This window comes from Panulirus ornatus, chromosome 34 (genome assembly GCF_036320965.1).
Source record: "Panulirus ornatus isolate Po-2019 chromosome 34, ASM3632096v1, whole genome shotgun sequence".
Lineage (NCBI taxonomy): Eukaryota > Metazoa > Arthropoda > Malacostraca > Decapoda > Palinuridae > Panulirus > Panulirus ornatus.
Genome location: NC_092257.1, coordinates 645,754 through 658,516, shown reverse-complemented (window position 1 = coordinate 658,516; position 12,763 = coordinate 645,754). Strand labels below are relative to the sequence as shown.

At 40.4% G+C, this 12,763-nt stretch overlaps 1 protein-coding gene across 5 annotated transcripts in view; it reads right to left on the bottom strand.

The window, feature by feature from the left end:
- Nucleotides 1–10,515, bottom strand: part of LOC139759733 (uncharacterized) — a 129,783-nt gene extending 119,268 nt beyond the window's left edge. For 4 of the 5 annotated variants that reach the window (XM_071682130.1, XM_071682134.1, XM_071682131.1 and 1 more), the window contains exon 1: nucleotides 10,381–10,515. The gene's annotated coding sequence lies outside the window, so the exon portion shown is untranslated. The remainder of the gene's footprint in view (nucleotides 1–10,380) is intronic. The other variant, XM_071682133.1, reaches the window with a different exon arrangement.
- Between the last annotated feature and the right edge of the window lie 2,248 nt (nucleotides 10,516–12,763).

The following is a 12,763-nucleotide window of genomic DNA, read 5'->3' as shown; positions in this document are numbered from 1 at the left end:
CGCTAGAGTTGATAGAGATGCTCTGTGGAAGTATTAAGAGTATATGGTGTGGGAGGTAAGCTGCAAGAGGCAGTGAAAAGTTTTTATCGAGGATGTAAGGTATGTGTACGAGTAGGAAGAGAGGAAAGTGATTGGTTCTCAGTGAATGTTGGTTTGCGGCAGGGGTACGTGATGTCTCCATGGTTATAATTTTTTTGAGGATGGGTTTGTTAGGAAGGTAAATGCAAGAGTTTTAGAAAGAGGGGCAAGTATGCAGTCCGTTGTGAATAAGAGGGCTTGGGAAGCGAGGCAGTTGTTCCCTGATGATACAGCACTGGTGGCTGATTCGGGTGAGAAACTACAGAAGCTGGTGACTGAGTTTGGTAAAATGTGTGAAAGAAGAAAGCTGAGTAAATGTGAATAAGAGATAAGTTATTAGGTACAGTAAGGCTGAAGGACAAGTCAATTGGGAGGTAAGCTTGAATGGAGAAAAACTGGAGGAAGTGAAGTGTTTTAGAAATCTGGGAGTGGATTTGGCAGCGGATGGAACCATGGAAGCGGAAGTAAGTCATAGGGTGGGGGAGGGGCGAAAGTTCTGGGAGTGTTGGAGAATGTGTGGAAAGCAAGAACACTGTCTCGGAAAGCAAAAATGCGTATGTATGAAGGAATAGTGGATCCAACATTGTTATATGGATGCGAGGTGTGGGCTATAGCTAGGGTTGTACAGTGGAGGGTTGATGTGCTGGAAATGAGAAGTTTGAGGACAATATGTGGCGTGAGGGGGGTTTGATCAAGCAATGAAAAGGTAAGAGATACGTGTGGTAATAAAAAGAGTGTGGTTGAGAGCAGATGGGTGTATTGAAATGGTTTGGTCAAATGGAGAGAATGAGTGAGGAAAGATTGACAGAGGATATACATGTCAGAGGTGGAGAAAACGAGAAGTGGGTGACCAAACTTGAGGTGGAAGGATGGAGTGAGAGAGATTTTGAGCGATTGGGCCTGAACATGCAGGAGGGTGAAAGGCGTGCAAGGAATACTGCATGAAAAGCGTGCAAGGAACAGAGTAAACTAGAACAATGTGATATACCAGGGTCAACATGCTGTCAATGGATTGAACCAGGGAATGTGAAGGGTCTGGGGTAAACCATGGAAAGTTTTGTGGGGCCTGGAAGTGGAAAGGTAGCTGTGGTTTCGGTGCATTATACATGACAGCTAGAGACTGAGTGTGAACGAATGTTGCCTTTGCTGTCTTTTCCTAGCGCTACCTCAAGCATGTGCAGGGGGAGGGGGTGTCATTTCATGTGTGGCACGGTGGCAACGATAATGAATAAAGGCAGCAAGTATGAATTATGTACATGTGTATATATGTATATGTCTGTGTATGCATATACATGTGTATATGGGTGGGTTGGGCTATTCTTTCATCTGTTTCCTTGTGGTATCACACTGACATGAGAGACAGCAACAAAGTATAATAAAAATATATCAAATAATATAAAACTGAATCTGTTCAACAGCAACCCAAAAGGTGCAAGGGAAGGTTTTCAGAAGCTAACTGGCATGTGTAGAAAGAGGGTTTCGTCTGATGTTAATGCTATGGACTTGTGTAGAGTTGAATGAGTTTTACGCTGAATTTGACAAGCATGATTTTTCTAAAGAATGTAAAACCACATCAGTTTGTACTCCAAAAATGATTCTCATGTCAAAATTCATAGGAAGATGTCACAAAGCCTAAATAGAATAAAAATTCACAAAGTAGCAAGGCCTGACAAAATACATGGTAAGGTAGAGTCGCCCTGTAAACATCAATTCTCAAACATTTTAAGTAAATATCTTAACAGTCATTCAATATGTCATTCATACCCTATCATATGCCTTCTCCAGATCCATAAACACTTCATACAAATCCATATGCTTTCCTGAGCATTTCTCACATTCTTCAGAGCAAACACCTGATCATTACATCCTCTACCACTTTTGAAACCACACTGCTCCTCCATAATCTAATGCTCTGTACATGCCTTTACCCTCTCAATCAATACTCTCCCATACAATATCTCAGGAATATTCAACAAACTTGTGCTTGCATGTTGGAAGGGAGGAGAGAGAGGGAATAGTTCCAAGTGAAAATTGGTCTGTGGCAATAGTGTGAGGTTACCATGGCTTAATTTGTTTATTTTTTATTTTTTTTTTATACTTTGTCGCTGTCTCCCGCGTTTGCGAGGTAGCGCAAGGAAACAGACGAAAGAAATGGCCCAGCCCCCCCCCCATACACATGTACATACACACGTCCACACACGCAAATATACATACCTACACAGCTTTCCATGGTTTACCCCAGACGCTTCACATGCCTTGATTCAATCCACTGACAGCACGTCAACCCCTGTATACCACATCGCTCCAATTCACTCTATTTCTTGCCCTCCTTTCACCCTCCTGCATGTTCAGGCCCCGATCACACAAAATCCTTTTCACTCCATCTTTCCACCTCCAATTTGGTCTCCCTCTTCTCCTCATTCCCTCCACCTCCGACACATATATCCTCTTGGTCAATCTTTCCTCACTCATTCTCTCCATGTGCCCAAACCATTTCAAAACACCCTCTTCTGCTCTCTCAACCACGCTCTTTTTATTTCCACACATCTCTCTTACCCTTACGTTACTTACTCGATCAAACCACCTCACACCACACATTGTCCTCAAACATCTCATTTCCAGCACATCCATCCTCCTGCGCACAACTCTATCCATAGCCCACGCCTCGCAACAATACAACATTGTTGGAACCACTATTCCTTCAAACATACCCATTTTTGCTTTCCGGGATAATGTTCTCGACTTCCACACATTTTTCAAGGCTCCCAAAATTTTCGCCCCCTCCCCCACCCTATGATCCACTTCCGCTTCCATGGTTCCATCCGCTGACAGATCCACTCCCAGATATCTAAAACACTTCACTTCCTCCAGTTTTTCTCCATTCAAACTCACCTCCCAATTGACTTGACCCTCAACCCTACTGTACCTAATAACCTTGCTCTTATTCACATTTACTCTTAACTTTCTTCTTCCACACACTTTACCAAACTCCGTCACCAGCTTCTGCAGTTTCTCACATGAATCCGCCACCAGCGCTGTATCATCAGCGAACAACAACTGACTCACTTCCCAAGCTCTCTCATCCCCAACAGACTTCATACTTGCCCCTCTTTCCAAAACTCTTGCATTTACCTCCCTAACAACCCCATCCATAAACAAATTAAACAACCATGGAGACATCACACACCCCTGCCGCAAACCTACATTCACTGAGAACCAATCACTTTCCTCTCTTCCTACACGTACACATGCCTTACATCCTCGATAAAAACTTTTCACTGCTTCTAACAACTTCTAACAACTTGTTTATGAGGAAGGTTAATGCAAGTGTCTTGCAGAAAAGGACAAGTATCGTCTGTTGGGGACGGGAGAGCCTGAGAAGTGACAGTTGTTGTTCGCTGATGATGCAAAACAGATGGTAGATTACAGTGAGAAACTGCAAAGTTGGTGAGTGTGTGAAAGGAAAATGTTGAGTAAATGTAATGCAGCAGGGTTGAGGGTCAAGTTATTTGGGATGTAAGTTCGCAGAGAAAAACTGAAGTTTCAGATATCTGGGAGTAGACTTGGCAGCAAACGGAGGCATATAACCAGAAGTGAGTCATAGGGTTGGGGGTAGAAGGTAAAGATTCTGGTTGCACTGCAGACTGTGTGGAAAGAGAGTTATCAGGGAGGTAAAAAATGGCTATGTTTAAAGGTATAATAGTCCCAATAACATAATCTGGAGGTGAAGCATGGGCTATAGATATTGTGCAGAAAAGAGTGGAGGTGTTGGAAACTAAATGTTTGAAGACAATATGTACAGTGATGTAATTTGATCAAGTAATGAAAGGGTAAAAGACTTATATGGAAAAAGAAGGTCTGCCAATGCCAGTAAAGTTGGCGGTTTCTAGTGAGTAGCAACAAATACATGATGTGCCAGCATACCATTAGAGCCTGCCTTAACAACAGCTTAGCTTTTGTAGGGGTGAGAATGCCTGATTGTGCTCCCCATTTATACTCTGGATTTTTTGCTTTCCCCTTTACATACCTCTACCACCTACTAAAACACTGTAAAGTTCCCTGCTTTACTATGGTATAGGGACTTTGTAGAGGTGCCAAAGAATGAAACTATGAACAGACATAGTTACTTTGAGCTACTGTGATCATCTTTCAGATTCATCCAAAAAGCACAAGGCCAAATTGTTCTTGCAGGATGAGGCTTCCCAGCACTCTGCCAAACAAGTCACTGATGACTGCAGTTGAGTTTTTCAGAGACTGGCTTGGTAATTCACCAGATCTGAATCCAACAGAAACCTTGTTGGCACTTATGAAAATGAAATTACGGAACATGAATACTTCAGTTATCTAAGCTGGAGGTAGCCATTCGTGAAATCTGGGCAAAGATGGACCCTATTTGGCTTCAGAACCTTCCTGAGACAGTTCCTGGTTATTCTAAAGAAAGCATAAAAAGAAAACAGAAACTAAGAAAGTATTGGTTGGTGGTGAATACAAAGTTTTCATGGTCTTATTTCATATTTACCCTTGATGGCTGTGATACGGTCCCCTTTTATCTACTTCACTGACAGGCACTATTTCAATGAGATCAAAGTGATGCACATAATCTAAGTATTTCCTGACAACCAGGAAGAAAAATGAAACAAATGCCAAATGCACTTTGTTTTACATTTTCAGGAGACTTGGCGTGAGAACAGGTCACACTAAGTTCAATATGCCATTCAGACATGTTTTCAATGCCTTGTTTATTTACAATAGAAATCATAACCACTACACTGATTGGAACAAAGTTAAAATCTGTAACTTTCTAATCAAGAGTAATATCAGTGAACCCTTCTCTTATTAAATATATACAAGATCTATAACATGAATATTAATGGGTCTACGTAAACTGGTTGGCTCTGTTGTTAGCAAAATTCATAAACAGCTTAATATTTGAACCACTTAAAATTTTACAACAGTGGTGGTGCCACACCCTAAAACTAGAAGCTACTGAAAAGGGAATGGAAACAGTACATTTTTGTTTTCAGTGGGTTAAACACATTCATTTGGGTAATCTGATGTATCCCATGGCAAACAGCAAGGCCAACTGAATTAAAACGTACTTTACATCATCCCACATTGAGGGCAACTAACTTCAAAGAATATTCACTCAAAATCATCCCAAATCAGTGCTACAGTTCATGTCTGCAATTGCCCGATAAATCCAGCAGAACTTGAAATACAACCATGGTTACACATATGCCAATGTACCCTCACTGTTTGCTTGTATATCTCAATGCTCTCTTCTGCCAAGTAGCTAAAATATGCTGATACACTAGTTTAGTTTTACTACTGTGTCAAGAGTATCATAAAAGGACTATGTACATTTGTAAAGAGGAGTTATCAAACTTTACAAACTAGTTCTATACTTATCACCAACTTGAAATTTACACATGAACAACACCTACCGGCAGAAAATCAAGAATAAAGTTTTGCGCCACGATTCCATAGCAGTGCATGGTAATTTCTACCCCATAGTCAGTCATCCTCCAGCCACGACAAAGAGCACATTTTCACGAGTTTTGCATAAAAGAAAAGTGAGCAGATTTTACATAATATCTGAGGCAGATCATCCTGATTCATTTAACTGTTATCTGTCTTTGGATCATGCAGTGATTTCAAGGACACAACTTTTCAACATCAAAAGTTGACCAACATGAGAATGTTTTCTAGTAAAAGTGAAGGCAGTGTTACCAGCATCTGCCTAAACCAGACAGCATTGCCTCTGACTAGTGCTGATAGAAGTCTTCTAAACTTTTAGTTTTGCCATTATGATAAAGAGGACACTTCTTTTCGTACTTGTTTGGTTTCCTGCATTTGTATAGTAACACCAGCATCAGAAAAAGAAAAGGACTCATTCACTCACATTCATTCTCTAGCTGTCATGTGTAATGTACCAAAACCACAGCCACTATGCACACCAGGCACCACAGACCTTTCCGTAGTTTTCCCAGCTGCTTCATATGCCATGGTTCGATGGACTGACAGCACATTACACCCTGCATGCAGCAATGCTCCAGTTCAATCTCATCTTGTACATGTCTGTCACCCACCTACATGTTCACACCCAAAAGCACTCAAAATCTTAATCACTCCATCCTTCCATCTCCAATTTGTTCTCCCCTTCTTGTTCCCTCTACTTTGTTAATCATTGATTATAGCTAGAAAATTTCCAAAGTATAAACAATAAGATATCAATCTCAGTGAATGTGAAATAAAACATAAGCAAAGATATCATGATACACCTAACTTGCAGTTTTTAAAAACTGCAAGAAATCAGATGAATGTAGTCATATGTCTCTTTAGGCAGTTATGTTACCCAAATTGGTTTGTGAATATAGCTTACTGGAAAGCTAGGACGACACTTTATGCTTCATGTAACAAAGATGTGGCAAATACGGTTAAGTTTTATAGTGTTGCTCTTTTCTCCCAACTTAGCTAACTTAAGACATGTCCTAAAAGCAGTTCTTGTAATGCTGCTTTCCAGTACAATAACACCAAATTGGGGATGGAAACATGGAATGAGAAAGATTTTGAGCAATCAGGGCCTGAACATACAGGAGGGTGAAAGGTGTGCAAGGAATAGTGAATTGGAATGACATGGTATACCAGGGTTGACATGCTGTCAATGTACTGAACCAGGGCATGTGAAGCTTCTGGGGTAAACCATGGAAAGGTCTATGGGGCCTGGATGTGGATAGGGAGCTGTGGTTTTGGTGCATTACAAATGACAGCAAGAGTAAGAACAAATGGACTTTCTTGCCTTTTCCCGGCGCTACCTCACTGAAGTGGTTTTTTTTTTTCTTTTTTAGCAATGCTGTTTCAAGTGAAGCAAGGTTGCAACAGGAATAGATGAAGGTAAGCAAGTTTGAACATATACTTGTGCATATATGTCTGTGTATGTATATGTATGTGATGATATGTATATGCAAGTATATGTGCATATATGGGCATTCAAGAATATTTGTGTATGTATGCGCAGATAAGCCGTTCTCTGTCCATTTCCTGGGGCCACCTTGCTGATGCGGGAAACAGCAATTATGTATAATATATATATATATATATATATATATATATATATATATATTTTTTTTTTTAATTTTCCAAAAGAAGGAACAGAGAAGGGGGTCAGGTGAGGATATTCCCTCTAAGGCCCAGTTCTCTGTTCTTAACGCTACCTCGCTGACGCGGGAAATGGCAAATAGTATGAAAAAAAAAAATAAAAAAAAAATATATATATATATATATATATACATACATACACACACACACACACACACACACACACAATAGCCTGAGCAAGGTACTCATTTTATTAACCAACCATACATACACACAAAATACCCTGAGCCAGATACTCATTTTATTAATCAACTTAAGTGGTAGATGAACAGTTGGATTGCCTGTGGACCAGCCGTGAGGATTGATTGCCACATCCAAGATTCAAACTTGTGCACTCGACCCTGGGTGGCCCATGAACTGACTGCCACAAACAGAATTCTAACCTATGTGCTTAACCCTGAGTGGCCCAAGAGTGCATGTCAGAAATGCAAACCACTACACCACATAAGCCCATAGCATATCGGAAACTGTGGCATTTATCAGTGTAAAAGGCAATTTTTCTTTTCATATTTTTCAGCACTTTTCCAAGTGAAATACCACAAGCAAGAAGAAATGCCACATTCGCTCAACTATTCTGTATCATGTGCAATACACCAAAATTACAGCTCCCTATCCACAACCTGGTTCCACAGACCTTTCCATAGTTTCCACATAGTTTCACATGCCCGAGCTCAGTCCAGTAACAGCATGTAGCCCACCGTATAATGAATTGATCCAATTCACTCTATCCCATACATGCCTTCCACATTTCTTCATGTTCAGACACATCAAAATCTTTTCCACTCCAACCTTCCATCACTAATTTGATTTCCCATTTTTGTTTGCACCCTCCATTTCTGACAATCCCTCTTCACTCACTGACAATTCCTCCTAGCTCATTATCTCCATTTCAGCTCTCAACCTCACTTCTTATCACACCTCTCCTACCCTTATATTACTAAAACTACCTCAAACCATATGTCTTCAACAAAGTCAATCTATTTCCAAAACATCCTGCCTCCTACGTATATCCTTAACTATATCCCCTGCCTCACTTTCACACAAAACTTTTGGAACTGCTATACCTTCAAACACAAAGTTGTTAAGAGCTACAATACCTTCAAACATACACACTTTTGCCCTCACGGATAACGAAGTCTCTTTCCACACATTCTTTAATGCTCCCATAACTTTCGCCCCCTCACCCATCCTATGACTCATTCCGTGATTCCATTGCTACCACGTTCACTCCCAGGTACCCAAAAACTTCACTTCCTCCAAATTTCTTCCATTCAATCATACACCTCAATCTGTTTGTCTGCCCAGCTAAACCTAATAACCTTGCTTTTACTTGCAATTACTCTCAAAATTCCTCTTCTCAGTCTCCCACACTCAGTCACCAACTTCTGCAGTTTCACACTTGCATCTACTATGTGCTGTGTCATCAGCAAACAACAATAAGACTTCTCTGGCCCCTTACCCTACAGACTACACATTCCCTCCTATCTCAGTAACCCACTGATTTACCTTTCTCACCATCCCATCCACATCCAACAACAACCAGTGACATCATACACCCCTGCTGCACACTGACCTTCACCTGGAACAACTCACTCTCCTCTTCCCACTCATACACACACCGTCCACTCTAAATAATAGTTCCCTGCTTCAAGATTTCGTCTCATTGCTATATTCTTGAGACCTTCCACAAGACATCTTAAAAATAATCAAGAGAACCTAAGAAAACCTTAACTAACCTCACTAACAGTCCAAGGTTTCCCCAAATCTTTCATATCTAAATATTCTAAGGAGCATTCTAATAAGTGACTCACACTCATGAGAAAGCATGTGAACAGAGTGCAGGATGTTAAACATAAACCAGCCATTAACCACAATATGACAATATATTTCAATTATCATTTCAGCTACTTGGTGTGGATTAAAGAGGTTCTGTTGATATTTTACAAGCACCTTACCGAATACTGCTTAACTTCAAGATTTCCTTGGTATCAATAACCCCATCTTAAATGGTAATAAATAAAGGTACACAACATACATATGGAAAACCAGTCAGTGCATGGCCACAGCCAATACTCAGGTGAAAGTTTAAATTCATCTTTACATAAAATAAGTATATCTTTGTAGAAAGATTGACAATTTTTTATCCATGCCACAATCTTATACTGTATCACAAATAAAAAAACAAATATTCTAATACATGCTAGCTGCTTGGTGAAGCTGTGACTTAGTTGGGTTCTGTGGATTTCTCAAGCTTTCACTGACTTTAAACCATCTGAACCCACATTTTCACTCATCTCCACATCCCTCTACAACATTAACAGAAAAACGTACTTATTAATCACTCCCTCTTTCTCGCTTTACTCAAATGCTAATCAATACAGCATAACTCAATCTATGATTTTCTATCCTTGTTCAAGTAGCTCCTTTAAGCAATTTAAATTACCACTTTCTTTTTTTAACCCAAATTTAAGTTATAAAATGTGACAATTTACAATCACACCGAGCCCTGCAAATTTCTAAAAAAAAAAAAAAAAAAAAAACTAACAGTTCTTCCAGTCAGCAGTTACGAATAAATATTGAAGTTAATCAATCGTGGCTTCCAGGGAGGGATGGCTACCCTGCCCCACCATGCGGTGGGCCCCAACCCTACGTCCCATCCCAGGTGTCCCACCATGCGGCCCCAAACCTGCCCTCCGGCCAAAACCTTCTCAATTTCCTCAGCAATCCTATATTATGTAACAAATCTATGAACGCGGTGGATAAAAATCCAAAGTATTCACTTCCAACAAAGAGATTCCAGAATTAGAAAAAAAGAGAGGTAGGCCTACCGGGGCTTCCCGCTCCTCGCCGCCACTATCAATGTTGCACCACACCAACACTTCATCTCCAGTAATTAATTAAATTTTCCAGAACATCCCTCCTTAGATCTTTAATTCCCTCCATATTCTACCCATCGTTCACCCAAAGAATCTATTTTTCGTTACTAGTGAGAAATTTAGAGTGCCAAACGGTCATCTGTCAGCACCGCCATTCGTCCGATTTTTAGGAAATCTGATCCCAGGCCTAATTCAATCTCAACCACTCTAACACTCTATCGTACAACACATTAAGGTTAACCCATGCTATCTTTAAGTTTATAATTACCTGAAGTCTTATATAGCCGGAGAAGTAGTTTGCGTTCCCAGCCGGTGTCGCCCGCCAAACAACGTGTCAAGCTTAGCTACGAGGGTTTCAAATCGTACCCTTAGCATGGGGTAGGTCCCGTTTTCCAGGCTACCCGGTACTCTCGCTATCTTACTAATCTCATATTGTAAAAATAGTTCAAATCTTTTTATTTATTATTAAATAAGTATCTAATATTCTTACAGTTATCTATAAAATAGTAACTTATATTATCTAATCTTTATTATAAGATAAAACTCAAAATACACAACTGAATTCTAAGGGTTTCCTGAAAAAGTAGACATTTTCTCCACCCTCTTAGAAGAAAGGACAACTTTTCAATGGTACAAGAATTGCCAATCACTCATCGTTCACTTATACATTTACTAGCTGTTCATAAAGGCTCAATATATTCGAATACAACAAAATATTGCTATTGTTATTAATTCAACAAATAGGTTCGCATATGAAACCTCGTTCAACTAAGTGGCCAGCTCTTATAAGGAAGGGAAGCTTTACAAGCACAAAACCAAATGTAGATCTCAAAATCACCCTAGACTTGCCTGAATAATATATTTAACCACTAGAACACATTCAAGAACCTCCATTAGCTTAATCTTTATACATAAGGAAAGATACGTAGAAAATATCTAGGAAGGGAACCTAGTACAGCTGAATATTTATCTTTTGAATGTACATGTAACCTTATAGAAATTTGCTATTCAGTATACTTTTGCACAAATACCAGAGGTTTTTCCTTTATTATAGATATAGCGATTTTTCATTTTGATAAATAGTTATGTTATTGTATGATGAATTAGGAGTGAGAGTTACAATAGTTTATGCTGCAGAAGCGGTTCTCAGAGCGTCACCAATGGAAGATTACCCTGGAACCTTAAAACATTACAATACTGCAAGTCAAAAAGGAGATATTTTGCGTTCTTATCTTATATTTTAACTTGCTTTATAGAATTTTTAAGAATCAATAAATTGATAATTTTCAAGGTGCAAGATAAGAAGTGTTTGATTGTAAATGCTTTTTTATCGTTTTACAATGAATATCATAAAAGTATGGTAATACCTGAATAATACCCATTATTATCTATTACGCGGCAAGTGTCATATATTCATATATATGGGGAGGGAATTTTACATTGGTGGGGCAGCACCTCCAGTACTTACATCTTTATAACAAACGCCTTTGATATTCAGATTTTACATTTCAAAAGTTTATTCTTCCGAAAAAAGGGATCTCAGTCCTTTGACTCCAAAGTCTCTTATGAATTTAAGAACAGTCCTCACTTAATTTCCTCCTGGCATCTTACGAGTTTATAGATTACTAATATATCTGTATTTATTAGTCTAATGGAATGTGCTAAAGTCCTGAAACCTCGTATACCTTGTGCAGGTGCATCCTGTGATGTCAACCCCCATGTCCCTCCCAATACTGTCTCAGGACCTGACCAGGGACAACATATTCATAAAACAACCTGACACGAGCCAGAGGTCCTGGGGCCACTGGGCAACATGGCTCTGACCATGAGGTTACAGTGTGGTGTAGCCTCCGTCAGACCCATGCTGGTTACAGCGGTAGGGTGTGACACGTCAGGTGGCAGGCCACCGTCTGCCGGCCCAGGTGCAGGTGGCAGCCCATGATGAAGGCACTACCCAGCACTTGGGTTACAGGCACTAGTCCCTGTAGAACTAGATTCGTCCCCAGGGAATATCCCGGTCTGCCTACTAAGGCACCACCCACTTCTGTCCCTAAAGTTCTACCTAACCCGACCCCTGGGGCAGTGAGTGGCCAGTACCTCCTGTGTGCTGCACACCAGGGGTAACGTCTTCACGGATTACTGTCTGTATGTCTATCTTTGTGCACGACATAAGAGATATTGCTCCCACGACCCAGGTCAGTGTGTGGGCGGGACCATGATGGTTGGGAAGAGACAGAGGGATGATACCTGAGCCTGGTGGCTGGAGGTTCTCCTCCGAGGACCAGTGTGGTGGGCGTGACACGCGTCTTTGTATCATTCAGTCTTGACATAGACGAGAACATGCCTGAACCCTGGACGTCTCCCGTGAAAAGAAACACAAAAAGAATAAATTGGAATGTAGAAGGAAATAGCTTAAGTTCCTTGGATTTTTTGAGATCTTCCTCTTCAAGTTGTACACACAACAAAGGAAAGAGGATTCCACAGTTGTCCTGTTCGAGGAAGGAAGGAATGATCATGGTGGCCAGGCCTCCAGACGTCTTGTAAGGTGTTGTAGCTCCAAGCCTTAGTGGCTGGGACACACACACACACACACACACACACATGTAAGGGATGTTTATGTTGAGTTTTCATGACTAGGTGAAGAATAAATG